At 39.8% G+C, this 11,637-nt stretch overlaps 1 non-coding gene across 1 annotated transcript; it reads right to left on the reverse strand.

Moving 5' to 3' along the window:
• Positions 1-9,618: 9,618 nt before the first annotated feature.
• On the reverse strand, positions 9,619-9,690 carry TRNAG-UCC (transfer RNA glycine (anticodon UCC)). The gene has a single exon. It is a non-coding gene; the product is annotated as a tRNA-Gly (tRNA).
• Positions 9,691-11,637: the final 1,947 nt, after the last annotated feature.

Here is an 11,637-nt window from a genome sequence, read left to right on the forward strand (position 1 = left end):
TTGTATTGGCTAACTGAGAATGATTGAGAATGTTTTATCAACCATAGGTGACTTTATCCATAAAGGCAGAAGGCAAGTATCACATCTACCAGAGCCTTCATGGTTCCACTGAATTCACTTATTTCTATCATTTGCTGAACAAAATGTTAATCCACTTTTTTGCCAAAACTGAGGCAGATTACAGTGCATTCTAAAAATCTGCCATTACCTAGCTTGATTGAGTTTACTCACTCATTTGGCAGAGGTCACTAAGGGTATTTCAACCAAAGATTTTTAGACTCTGCTGCACAGAAAATTTGCTTTTTGGCTCCAGAAATGGTTGGGCACATGCTGCTACTTGTTCCAGCTGCTTCAGAAATCTCCAAACTCTCTTTTTTGCCATGGTATGAGTAAAAGCCCATCAGTCTCCCGTGTTGTTCACTTGAAAACCAATTAAAGTGTATTCACACATTCCAAACATTGATCTTACATTTAGACAATAATTTTTTTTTAGCCACTATTCAGCATGCTCTACAGTGACAAATTTGACAGAGGTCCACCCTTACTTCCATGGATTAATTAAAAAAAAATCCAGGAGCCTCAGATAAGAATTAAGGTAAATAAGTTCCCAGAATATAATTTATTAGTATTACATATCTGTGCATCTTAAAAAGACACTGCAGGAATCAGTGTCTTTCAGGAGGCCCAGGGAAGAGTGGGCATGCAGTTTATGGGGTCCAGTACAGTATAACTGTGTTCTGAGTGAGTTTCCATTTAATATCAGCCAGGAAATCTTGGGTTCCTTTAGATATGTGAGCCAATAAAAACTGATATAGTTTGAAGGTACAGTAATCCTCTTCTGAAGCTACTGTATCTGGATATCTCTGGTGAAATGTCTCTGGTTATTATCCTAAACTCATCAAGTTTAGGATGAGACCTGGCTTAACTCATTTTCATGAGGTGCAAAAGTGATGACACATTTTTATGACCATATTTAGTTCAGCGCACCACTGAAATCCTGGCATTGCTGACTCCACAAAGATTCAATTCATACTTCAGAGTGAGAAGATAAATTTGCTTTAAAAAAAAAAGAGTAGTTGGCTTTTATTTAAGAGAGTTAGATGGTTTTAAGCCTATGTCTTTTTCCATCAAAATCAAAAGTTAACTTGGAACCATACAAGAGACTGTAAATTAAATTTAGTGAATACCATTTTATGATCCATCCTGATGCATGTAATTGCCATAGGTAGAAAATACATCTGTGGTGAAGAACTGGAAAATTGGAACATTATGGAGTTTCCACCAGGCTCCCTTGTTAGTGAATCTAAACTAATCTTTAGTGAATTCCTGAGAAAGCATGAAGAGGTTTCTTCTCCTATAAAAAAGTGCTGCACAAGTGAAAATGGAGCCAGAACAGACACTGCTGCTTTGCTTTAAGGATTCAGATATGTTATTTAATTTGATTTCTGCAGAGAAAAAACTAAACAGTGATGGCAGCTGATTCTCTCTGGAGTATCTGGTAATCTATATTAAGTAAGCTTAATATGGAATGTAAAACAAAAGTCTCTGAATGAAAAGTTGTTCCATACTGGTGGTCAGACTGAGTTATCTGGAGAGATTCACAACACATAACACTTGAGTTAAACTATGGCTAAGGTTACCCTCCTGTAAAAGCAGTATAGTGTGTCCATACGTGATATGATTTTAAATTAACCAACCAAAAAATGCAGCCAGTCAGCTTTGGCAAGACAAAGCTTAGTGAGGTCTAATCGACCTAGGTGTTTATCCAGATTTTTTGGACAGATTTTTCAGGCTTGCCTAATGCCATGCTACTAACTTCTTTTAATCCTTCTTTGGTCAAGCTATGCCACAGGGTTTCCCAGGTGATTTTTAATATTATATGCCATGACTAAGGGCTTCAGAAGGACAGAAATGGGATCAAGGCCTCACACCATGGGACATGGAAAGAAGGACAGAGATGGAAGATCTGCCCTCTTCATCATGTCACCTCAGCCCCTTACCAGCAGCACAGTGGGACACTGTGGTGACACCCAAATGACCAGGCCCAGGCAGGCAGGACAATCCTCTCTGGTATGAAACCACCAGAATCTAGACTGGGTCACACATCACAGGAGCACTGTGACCCTAATGGTCTACCAGTTCTACCATATATGAAGGATAACTGGAGGCTTTAAAGACTGCAGTCAGCAAAACAAACTATGGCTAATTAGAGTGCCAGGGGCTGGATGTTTCTAACCCTGATTCCCCATGGAAATCTCTCGTGGATTCACAGGGCTTTGTTGTGATTGTATGTCTGTACCACAAAATTGTTGGAGATAACTGTTTCAGCATACTCATTCAAAGACACGAGACCTATAATTTTACACCAAATTGGCTCTAATTGCCAGCAAAAGCACTGCCTGTGCTGAGGCATTCTCTAAGGACTTGTCTTCACTGCACAGAAACTCAGACCCTCCCACTGTCCACAAAGTAAAACCCTCTGACCTAGGGCTTTAAATATGGACTAATTTATCTGGCTAGGATTACCTGCTGAGAAAACCATTGAGCACTAATGATGTGTCCTTTCCTCTTCCCAGCACTGAAAAGCAGGCTGGGGAGCATGGGGCCAGATTCCAAGTGGAATGGGTAGAATGAAAGAAGTGGAGGGAGTTGTCTACAAAGCCACAGGGAGAAATTAAGATAATGGTGAGAGGCACCAGAGTACAAGCTGCTGGTAGAAGTTGCTGAGAGGAAACTATTCTGAGGCACCAAAGGTATATTTGCAGTTTTAAAATAACTTTTCCAATTTCAGGATGGGAAGAACAGCCCACTGGTCAGACCATTAGAAAATCTGGATTCAAGTAGCTGCTCTGTCACAGATTTTCCTGAGGCAGTTGGTTGGCTTCTTTTATGCCTTAGAGACACAAAATGTAACTCCATTGCCTTTTTCCACCCATCTGCAAAATTGGGAAAGACAGTTCTTCACTACTTCTCAGAAAACACTAAAGACTTCAAATTGCTCTAACGTTATGGTAATAGGAGCTGTAGAAGCACCAATCCAACATGTTTTTTTTTTTTCTTTACTAATAAGTATAATTTCTTTTAAAAAAACCTGCTTTTTCATTTCCTATTGATGATTTCCAAAGAGAAGAGACCTCAGTGCTCATTAATACCTGCAGTGTACAAGTTTTAGTCGTCAACAGTTTGTTTTCAAATGAAACTGTAATAATATGAAAATATTTATTAATATAAGGAAATTACAGAAACTTCCTTTAAAATTGTGTTGTACACCTAAAGCTCAGATTCTGGAAGTAAGAAATTGCTGGTGACAGAACATGCTGCCCTTCATGGCAGCTTCCCAATGTCTGCTACTGAGGGTCACTGTCTTCAAGGTTTTCTAGAATTATCAAGAATTCTCAAAGAGAAATGAGAATGATTTGACAATGGCATTATTTATGATCCTAGTCTTCTTGTGTGAGCACAGAAAGGTCTCAGTTGCCATGAAGAGATAAGAGAACGAGCAAAGAATCTACGGATTAATGCGATGTTTGCTTTGGAACAGTCTGAAGAGTCAGAGATGTAAGTGCCACAAAGCGTGGTGTGACTGGGAATATGAAACAATTAAGCACACTGTGGGTTTAGGCTGGATTGTTTTAATGTAAAAAAATGGTCATATGTCATTCAGGTCACATAAATCTGGATTTCATCTTTCATTTTCTTAGCAGTTTGAAGACTCAGTACAAGCCTGGAAAGAGCACTAGGCTAGTTGTTATACTTGAACCGTTGTGAAACATCAGATAGAAATGTAGATAAAATAATGGAAGAGGTATTTAGTTCTCTGGAAAGCCATCTAAACATATGAGTGTATTTATCAAGAGAGAATAAAACATTACTTTCTGGGATGGAATGAAAAATAATGGCTAATTGAATAATATGTTAAAGTGTCTCTTAAATGGGGAATCCATATTAGGGTTTGCTGAGCACGCAGAACAGAGAGAACAGAATTTCCTGTTTTGGTTCTGCTTGCAGCTACTGGTGTCAGCCAATTTCCAATAGTCAGTGGCTGTGTGTTGTTTGACTTGAAGGAGACTTGGATCAGGCCCTAGGCATCTAAATTAATGGGGTACATCAACAGTCAGTTTTGCCCTTGTGTGTTGGAAAATGGACTATGCCATTTAACTTTAATAGCTCTGAAGTTGGATTTATGGAAAATAAATCCAGCTTCATAAATCCAACTTCAGGGGAGCTGAAGTTCAGCCTGGAGAAAAGGAGGCTGATGAGAGACACTCTCATTCTCTACAACTTCTTGAGAGGAGTTTGCAGAAAGGTGAGGCAGGAAAGCAGTGGTAGGACAAGCAAAGATGGCCTCAAGTTGTGTCAGGGGAGATTCAAGGAGGATATTAGGAAAAAAATTTTTACTAAAAGGGTGGCTAAGTATTGCAACAGGCTTCCCAGGGAAGTGGGAGGGACACTATCTCTGGAATTCAGAACAAGTCAAACCTGTCAAAAGCCAAGGAGACATGGCACTTCTTGACACGATTGTGTTGACATAATGGTATTTCAACAAAGCTTGGACCTGATGATCTTAGAGGTCCATGAGGTGTATTGGAAGTTGTCTAAGTGTGGAATTATAAAATGTATTTCCACCTGATCTTAAGCCATATACAGTCTATCAATGTATGCTCTGAGTATTTTTATTAGCATAGAAGTTAAAATAAACAATTATTAAAGAATATCCTAAATTATTTTTAGCTTTACCATGCTACAAATTTTATTTTTAACAACCTGTGGATTACTATTGATCATGCAGACATTGACCTTTAGAGGCTGCATTTATATGAAGTAAACTCCAAGGGTTACTTTATACAATGAACAGAAGGATTTTGGAAAAAAACAATCCTTATCATGAACATTTTCCTTTTCTATTTCCCCCTGCTTTACCCACTGGACTGCAGAGGAGATTACCCCCTTAACAGAAAGAAAAAGCATATGTCAACTTGCTCACCTACAGAGCCTTCAGGCAAAATGCATCACTTTTTGGGACTGTCAAGGATTGAATAAATCAGAGATAAGTGGGTTAAAATGTCAGCACCCACTGGGACCAAAATAAACCTACCATATCTTTTCATCCAAGTGAAAAATCCAAGATTTTCATCCAGTTTTCATCTGCAGTACCACAAGCATTTCATTCATTCATTCAGGAGGACAACTTGAAATTCTTAATTATTAATTTTTTCAAAATTAAAAAAAAAAGAAAAACCACAAAAATAGCTGTTTTTTTCCCCCCTCAATGTAATAAGCCTGTGAAAGTCATCTTCTGCAAAAGGTCAGATAAGAGTGATGTGAAAGATGGTGCTAAAAGGCTTTCAAACTTTGTTTATTAATAGATATAACCTTTTCACCTCTGCTACATCTGTCACCTCTAGGTTAAATATAATTTATCTTACTGGTCACCTGACTTCTTGTTATGAATACAGGGAAATGCCACAAAAAAACACTGAACAGTCACAAATCCATTATAAAAAAATGCATGAGAAAAATTGCTTGAGTCCTTCTAATAAAACATAACCTAACATGGAGTAACTGAAGACACTGAGGGTAGCCCCTGGCTTTAAAAGCATTCACCAGGCCATTGATCATTGCAGACAACATGCAGTGACCTCACACAAACACAATGTAAACTCCCAAACTCATTGATGACATTCCTAGCACTCTGTCTGAATTTATATTGCCTCTCTGTAAACTGTTTGACATAAGCAGTGAAAGATGGAAACAGAAAAAGGCCTCCTCACTATGATGAGCATAGCACCAAATGCAGCTGGATGCCAGTGAATTAACTTGTAGCTTACTTTGATGTTCAAAGAAGTCTCAGGCCAAGATGTGTGTTAATGGAATTTTCCTAAGATTCTTGGATGTATATTTTTTCTTCTGGATAGTCCAAAAAATATGCTAGAGCATAAAAACTACCTGAGTTTATTTTGAGGTGATGAAGAAAAGAAATGGAAAAAAATATACCATGTTATTATCCATTTTTCAGAAAGACTGCTACGGCTATGTTATTCAAATCATGGACTCAGAAAGGCATGTGGGTGTATATATGTGTCTCTCCTTCCTTCCTTCCTTCCTTCCTTCCTTCCTTCCTTCCTTCCTTCCTTCCTTCCTTCCTTCCTTCCTTCCTTCCTTCCTTCCTTCCTTCCTTCCTTCCTTCCTTCCTTCCTTCCTTCCTTCCTTCCTTCCTTCCGCCACTTCCTTCCGCCACTTCCTTCCGCCACTTCCTTCCTTCCCTCCGCCACTTCCTTCCTTCCTTCCTTCCTCTTCATTTGAGCACCAAGCACAAGTGCAGGATCCTCAATATTTTTACACTTACTTTCACTAAGTGTTCAGAAAAAACTAAATTAATGTATCTGCTTTATACTCTAAAATTATAAAAATTAATTTTAAGGCAAATTCCAAAATATGAATAAATAGAACTAGAGTAGGAAGCTGAACAAAGCAGTAGAACTATATCAGTCAGTATATTAACTGTTTAAACAACTGTGGAGTTCTTTTTAAAAAGTAATAATGTTTGATAGTTTAATGTTTAAGTTTAATGCTTGATATTTAAAATATCAAAGCTCTGATTATTGTAGATGGAAAGCTTGAGGACTTTTGTTTCTTTTTTTTTTTTTAAGAAGAGTGCTGCAAATTTTGTAGAGAATTTATTATTGATATTTAGATATTGTGCTCCTGCAATGAGTAAGTGGACAGGAAGCAGATGCTACTGGAAAGTTCTCCCTTCTCTTTTTAAACCATCCATAATAGCAATAGGTAAATTCTTTCCCTGTATTCAAAAGAAGGAAAAAATCAAAGACAAATAACTACATGAAAGACAGGGAGGGATATTTACAAGGGCTTACAGTAATATAACAAGGAGGAGTGGTTTCAAACTGAGAGTAGGTGTAGATTAGATATTAGAAAAAAATTCTTTAGTGAGGCTGGTAAGGCACTGGAACAGGTTGCCCAGAGAAATTATGGCTGCTGCATCCCTGGAAGTGTTCACAGCCAAGCTGGATGGGACTTGGAACAATCTGGTGAAGGTGGGTTCTGTCTACGACAGGGAGTTGGAACCAGAAGATCTTTAAGGTCCCTACCAACCCAGGCCATCCTGTGATACTCAGGTTCTAAAACACAATTTTCTGAATGAAGTTGTGTCTGAATGAGGTTTTCATCCTGCTTCTAAAATAGCATTGTGCCTTTCCTGGGAGCTGATTGCAAATCTGCATCACAGCTCATTGCTAATCAGCTGTGAGACCCTACTAACTGAGTATTGCTAGCACAGAATACTACCACTGTGCACACTACAAGAATATCTCAAGACTTTGTACAATTCCAACTGAAGTGTCAAAATAGAGCTGAACGACAAAATGTATCACTGCCTGCCTTCCTGTGCAGTAAAAAATTAAAAAATCCAGAAGCATCTCATAGTTTACAGGTTTTCAGCAAAGTTACTGCCTTTAAGTCATGAGAAAATACCAAGTTTTGTATTTCCACTTACTACAGAAAAACACAGATATAAGAAACTGTGAGAAACACATCTGGCAAGCACAGTGATATCTATGAGAACTGCTACAAGAGCAAGTACATATAAAGTATTGACTTGTGATCTGTGGGCATGTAGGACACTGAGTCCAAATCCCTCCTGCAGTTTCATATTGTTGTTGTCTCCTTTTCACCTGTCACCTGAGAGCTCAGTCTAAAGCCTGAAGCTGATAGGAGTGGCTGTTAGGGGACCTTGACTTACCCATGTACTTCAGAGTGTGATGCCTTCCTTGCTCCATCCAGCCTCTGGCTTTGCCCTGAAGTGGAGCATCCCTGATGGTTCAGCAGCTCTTTTTGGAGCATTTTCTAGGCTTTCATGTGAGGGTTTTCCCTCACATGAGGGAAACAGGCTTACATAAACAAGAAATTTTTTTCCCCTGTAGAAGTCTAATATGATTAAAGTAGGGCCACTAATCATTTTGACCCATTAGTTTAATTTTAGTGGTTTAGTAACAAAAAAGTTACAATGAGAATCTGGGCAGGTAAAACGCCTCTGGTTTAAATTTCAGCCCCTTGTCTCCCACCAACCCACTGCTTCCAGAATCTCTTCTCTTCTAGAAGGACAGAAGATTTCATCCTCTTCCAAAAATCAACCTTTTGTAAATCTATCTGGTCTATTTTAACTACATTTTCACTACCTGTATCTCCTATCCTCCATTCATCCTAGGAACTCTAGTCATTACACTTTCTTAGTCAGCTGTGAAGTGCAAATGGCTAGAATTTCTCATTGGGCTAGCTCAGTGCCTTTAGCCCTTTCCTTCTTTTGATTTCTATAAATCTATGAGTGCATTTTCTCCCATGTGAGGAAGAAAAAAAAAAAGGGACACTGAAACGAAAGAGGTGAATATTCATTATAATTGCATTTTCTTCCATTCACTGCAGCCTACCATATGAGTCAGTCCTGTCTGCAATCATGATATAAACAGCTTTTGGAAAAATAATAGAAATTATTTCAAAATTGCTTTGGGATGGAACATTTTCTCTAAAAGAGTTGTCAAGAGTCAGATTTCAAGTATAACAAGATTCTGAGCCATGGGATTGACAGTGATTAATTGCATCACCAGAACTGGTTGGCCCTCTCAGAGACCTGACTGGGCACAGACAGTGAGTCTTCCTGGGAGGTGCTAAACTCTGTACTCTGCTGTATCACCTGAAGGCACCAGCTGCTGTCTCTGAAGTGAATCACAGCTTGTATGCACTGCTCTAGCTCTGCTGGAGTAACACAGCTTCCCTCGGCTGCCTTGCCTCAGCCACCTCCTGGTGCTGTTCCCCCTCCTAGAGAAATCACAAATACCCTCAGTTCTCGCCTTGGCTGGACTGCTTGGCACAGAGTGACAGAAGGGCTGAGGCCGTAAGGGACCTCTGGATGCCATCTGCTCCACCCTGATGCTGAAGCAGGAACACTCAGTTGTCCAGGACCATGTCCAGACAGCTTTTGAAAATCTCCAAGGATGGAGATTCCACAACCTTCTCTCTGGGCAACCTGTACCAGCACTCAGACACCCCCAAAATGAAAAAGTGTTTCCTGAAGTTCAGAGGGGACATTCCACATGCCTGTTTGTGCCCCTTCCCTTTTGTCCTGCCACTGGGCACCACTGTGCACTGTCTGGCTCCATTCTAGGATCTATTTGCACCCTGCCTTCAGATATATTCTCCTATTAAATAAGACTCCCCTTCTTTGCCCTTTCTTCTCTCTTCAGAGCAGAAATGCCACGGTCTCCAAACATCCTTGTATAGACTTCTCCAGAGTTCCCACGAATCTCCAGTACCGAGACCAGACCCGGTCACCGACTCTGCTCCCGGAGTGACCAACACTGCCACCCGCACAAAGGCAGATCCCTTTACCTATGGACAATTCCTGGGTGCAATAAAGCCTTCTCTCACTCTGGCAGAGACATCTTTGCTGGCCTTTGTGCCAAGTGGGTTCCTCACCCGGAACCCCGGTCCTGCCCTGCGCACCCGGCAGCCTCCCTCTCTTCCCGGCGCTCGCATCCCTGTTGGGATGGGACGGATGGATGGCGGCGCCTCCTCACCCCGCTGGGAACGGTGTCAAAATAATGCTGCGTTGGCCGGGAATCGAACCCGGGTCAACTGCTTGGAAGGCAGCTATGCTCACCACTATACCACCAACGCCTCGATGAGGACGTATCCCTGCTTGCCTTTCTCGTTCCTTTCCTGCTTCCCTTCGTTCCCAGTTTGCTCACAGGATTTACTACCTGCCCTCAAGCATAGCAAAGAGCTACTGAGGGAGGCATTCATGTTTTCTTCACGGCTGCCAAAGCTACTAGAAAATTAGAAGATTGTATGCTTGTTTGTTTTTAAACACTTATAAGAAGGTTTTGTTCAGTAAAGTGTTTCCAACAACCTGATTGGTATAAAAGAAATTCCAAATAGGACTAAAACCTTCAGAAGGGGGACTGTGCACAACTGGGAAAAAAGGCTGGCTGATATCTGAAATAAGCATCTTCATTTTTTAGGAAAAGAAATAGTCTTTCCAGCATTAATGTTGCAGATGAGATTTTTATCTCATATCTGAAAAGTTAGGTGGAAAAACTTTTAAAAAACAACATATATTGTCCTTTCCATCAACTACTGTTTTTGTCTTCTCAGTATCATTCAAAGAAACATAAGAATTACATGGAAAATATAGCTGAAAATACACTAAATAGAGTTGCAAAAGATTGATATTTGAAAGAGGGTTATGTGAAACACAACCTTGAAATGCTGAATCTCAAACTTGAATACATTTTTGAGGCATAATGTGCGGTGAAAAGTTTTGTGCTACAGTGGATAGAGCCAACAAAGTATTTTAGAAGAACAAAATCTCAAAGAACTCAAATGGTGTGAGTATATTCTATGAATAACCCAGGGCACTCTAGGGCATCTGTGATTTCACTTCTGAGAATGTTCTGTTTACAAGCAGATATGGCTCTTAATAAGTAGGGATCTCAGCAAGTTTGTGTTAGAAACCATTCTGTGCCAGCAGAGAGGTCCTGCACAGAGAGACCTTCACGTCTCTCATTCTCAAATCCCCTGTCTTCAGCTTCCTGCAGCAGTAATCAGAAAAGCTGTAAGACATAATATCGTCAGACATCCATCGATCCTGTCACTTTCTGTCACTTGGCATCTGAGTGATTAATAGGTCCATAGAAGGTCCCCCAGGCCTGTGCATACTCTGACCATTTTACAAGTGTTGGTATAGATGACATTTTCTGCAGCCTTAAATGAAAGTCTGTCATATACCTCTACACTGCAGTAAGGATATTGAATCTTCTCTCCTTTTCTCATCATATTTTACTTTATAAGTCAGCAAAACCAGCCAAGATCCTATTTGGAATGCTCTCCTAATAGCTCGAGGACTCTGTTGAATGGTGCAGAGTCCATTTTGACTGCGTGGGACATGCAGTGCACACGTGTTGCTGTGCAAACCCACACTTCAGCCCTGTGGTGCACGAACAGCAAACCACTGCTTCTGAGAACCACATCTTCTGTGCACTTGTTGTGGAACCTTTTTACATGGGGCCTTGACCTTGAGCCAGTAGGCTTATAGTTTGAGAAGTTAAAATGGGACACACCAGACTCACTGACCATAATGACTTCTGAAAAACACATACCTTATTGTGATGATTTTCATGCTTTTCTAATATTCTGTGGGCACCATAATTATTTTCTAGTAAAGACACCATAAATATATTCTAGTAAATTTAAGCCTAGTGAGAGTTGTTTCCAACATTACTGAAAACTATGGTTTAACAATCATCAAATAATGGTTATTCTTTATATACTCTCTTGCAGAAAAATTCCATGGAACCTGAAATTCTGTGGACAAACATTTGAAAGTAATTACTTTACTGCTTAGGAAATTTGAATAACTTTAGTAAAGAAGTCAGCCTGGAAGAAGTGTGGATGTTCTTATAAGAATGATATTTCTCTTCCTTCAACTTCTTAACTACATCTTTGTGAACTCACTATCCTGTATTTTAAGGCATTGCAGAATGAAGAAAGTGATTTTAAAACAGTGTGATAGAACTGGAAAGAGAGATGGGCCCCTGTTGAATTGAGAAAAAACCCTGAATGAGG

The sequence above is a fragment of the Haemorhous mexicanus genome, chromosome 1, assembly GCF_027477595.1.
Source record: "Haemorhous mexicanus isolate bHaeMex1 chromosome 1, bHaeMex1.pri, whole genome shotgun sequence".
NCBI classification, from domain to species: Eukaryota; Metazoa; Chordata; class Aves; order Passeriformes; family Fringillidae; genus Haemorhous; species Haemorhous mexicanus.